This window comes from Myodes glareolus, chromosome 17, assembly GCF_982192425.1.
Source record: "Myodes glareolus chromosome 17, mMyoGla1.1, whole genome shotgun sequence".
NCBI lineage: Eukaryota > Metazoa > Chordata > Mammalia > Rodentia > Cricetidae > Myodes > Myodes glareolus.
In genome coordinates, this window is record NC_142042.1 from 51,028,403 (window position 1) to 51,031,437 (window position 3,035).

A 3,035-nucleotide genomic window follows, 5' to 3' on the forward strand; every position below is an offset into this window, starting at 1 on the left:
TCAAGATGCTGCCTGAGATGATCAAGCCTCTCAGGACACTCCAGTCAGGACCTGACAAATTTTCATTAGGGACCCATAAGATTATCAGTGCCCTCAACTAGCTGCAATTGCCAGGAAACCTATGCCCACATTCTTAAAAAATGGACTATGGAGTTTTTCCATTGTTTTTAAAAAAATTGGGGGTACTGGTGCAGGAGAATTGTGTGTATTCTGTCAGTCGTGTTGTTTTAAATAAATGCTGATTGGCCAGTCTTGCCCAGATCATCTAACAAGCAGTTTGTGATCTGCCCCACTGTAAAAGTTACTGAGACATTTGGCTAACATGGATAAAGGTAATGGGTTGATATAAGCTACAAGAGCAAATAAGAAGCCTAAGCTAATGTGCCAATCAGTTTACATCTAATCTATTCCCACTGTGTAACTTTCTCTGGTACTAAATGGCTGGGTAACTGGGCAGGACATAAACCCCAGCAAGCAGGCCCTCTTGCTACACAACACGAAAGAAATGATGAGATGGCAAATAATTCAGACTGAGATTTATCTTCAGTCAATTTTCCTGTTAAATCCATGCATTTGAAAGTGTTAATGTAGATATTACATATGATCATAAAAGTGTTATAAACCCATTTATTCATCTCATGTTCCATGACTACTTCCATGGAACGGTTGATGGCCTTTATTGTTCATGGGAAGATTACATTAAATGAAACAATTCCCTATAAAAATTCAAATGTTTTGGGGGTTGAATGAAAAGTATTAAGGAAAAAGAAGTAGTAACACAAAGGTCATGGGAATTTCAAAAAAACTATCTACATTAAACCCTTATACTTCTACATTTTTAAAATTGTAATCATTTTAAATGCCTCTTGAATATAAGCTACTCAAGTTTTTGTTGCTTTTTGGTCATAGGAATCAGCACTATCACTTGAGCATTTAGTAAAAGAAGTCACATACTGTATACAGTAGAGATGCATGCAACTATTCCTAACATGCAAGGTACATTAGTCTGTACTGTTGCACACCAGAAGTGGATGGGATAATAATAGTGACACTTATGTGGACTGAAATTATGATCAGTCATACAAAACAATGATCACGTGTCCTCTGCAGGCAACCAAATGAAATTGCATATCATCATGTTCAGGAAAATAAATCCAGTATTAAAAACAAGGTTGGCACTGATGTTTCAACTACTAAAGAGGAAAACATAACAAGGCTAGGTTGATGTATAAGCGTAAATATTATATCAAATGAAGGGGGAAAGTGAGGGAAATACATCGTATACGGAGATATTTGTGCTAAGTGACACTTGCATATCTGAGCATAACAATCTTCTTCAAATAGCACGTGCTAAATGATAGCTTGTAGTTGTGCATAATGAAACTCTGTCTCTCAATCAAACAATCACTAAGCAATCTCTGTTATGACCCAAATTACAAGCAAATTCTGCTTACAACAGGATGACCCGGGCATCAAAGAATACAATGTAACAGAAGCATATAAAGAAGATCTTAGAGTCAGTAATAGAAGAAAAAAAAGAACTCAGGAGTGCTAACAGCCACATTGCACTTTATGCAGGAAATGCAGTCATGGAGAAAACAACAAAACAGGGAAACTCATGGTTTTGGAAACATCCTCTGAGTGCACAGGGTGGAAGGTGCTGCTCATCACTGAGCATCTGGGATACTGAGGCAGTGTGGAAGGAACAAACTCAGCCACCACTTGACAGCAGGAGGAGAAGAATCTCAGGAGAATGCCCTCCCTCTAAGGGGTCATCACAGACACATAGAGGTGAAGGGTGGACAAAATTCTTCTGCAGCCATGACAGGCTTTGAAGCAAAAATGAAAGTGCTTCAATGGAAGTGGGGGAAGATAGACTTCCTCCTCTTCTCTTGGTCCTGGTGACTGCTGCAGCACTCGCGTGTTCTTCTGAGGGCATTTCTGCTGGCAAGTTGAAGTAGGTTGCACAGGGGGACCCATTTACTGTCATAGGTAAAGGGGACATGGTTGTGGGCACTTTGGAGGAGGCCACGGCTGTGGGCATATTGGAGGATACAAGGCTGTGTTCACATTCGACGATTACAAGAATATGGCCACGTTGGAGGAGTATAAGGAGATAGACATGTTGGAGTAGAAATCTGTGTGGACACTGGAGGAGGAGTACAAGTCTGTGGGCACGTTGGAGGAAGATAAATCTGTGGGCACATTGGAGGAGGACAAGCCTGTGGGCACTTCAGTGGACGAGAAAGCTCAGGAGACTTTGTGGGTGGACACACAGGAGGAGTCTGGTCTGCCTGCTGGCACTGCTGCTTTTGAGAAGACATTGTGTTGAAATCTCAGGATCTGAAAGACATTACATGACAGTGCTAGGGGTGATACACACTGAAAGGAGAGATGGACACATGGAACCTCACATCCACTTCTCTGTCCACACATGTATATATTTCCCAACCCCTATTTTAGGACATCCTGGCTTTTCCTTTTCCTTTCAGTATTATGTGGCACTAGCCTTAGGGAGTAACCTTAGTTTCATACGTTATTCCAGGAAATAAACACATTATTTCAGTGAAACTAGGCTCCTTGCACACAGAAATGCATTTAAAACGGACAGATTCAAGTTCTGGAACCCTGAGGAATTTGATAACTCATCCCTGTCTCCCTTATCACTAGAGACATCCCAGGTGTTGTGGGGTAGCATAATAAAGGACAGCTCAGGCAAGTCCGAGGTTCTGATCTCTGCTAATGTCTAGGGTTTTGAAAGGGACAACAAAAGGTGCATGTGAAAGAGAAAAATACTCTGCTCAACATCCTAACAAATAAAAGGAAAAGCCACCTTTCACAGTGGATCATTGAGTCCATTACTATATTTCTGACTGTTAAGTTGTTGCTGTTCATTCCATGAAGGCAACTGAACCCATCACATTTTTTCCCTTCAAACTGACAGGAGCAAATAAGCAGACCATAGAGACAGACCAACTCAGGAAACACTCACCAGGTTCTCCAAAGGAGTTCAAGACTTGAGTACCAGGAGTCTG

The 3,035-nt window shown here is 41.2% G+C and overlaps 1 long non-coding RNA gene across 1 annotated transcript; it reads right to left on the reverse strand.

Annotated features, from left to right (window-relative positions):
- Positions 1 to 1,552: 1,552 nt before the first annotated feature.
- LOC148119399 (uncharacterized) lies at positions 1,553 to 3,035 on the reverse strand. The gene is made up of 2 exons (XR_015735262.1): positions 2,993 to 3,035; positions 1,553 to 2,343 (listed from the first exon to the last, which is right to left on the reverse strand). It is a non-coding gene; the product is annotated as an uncharacterized LOC148119399 (long non-coding RNA).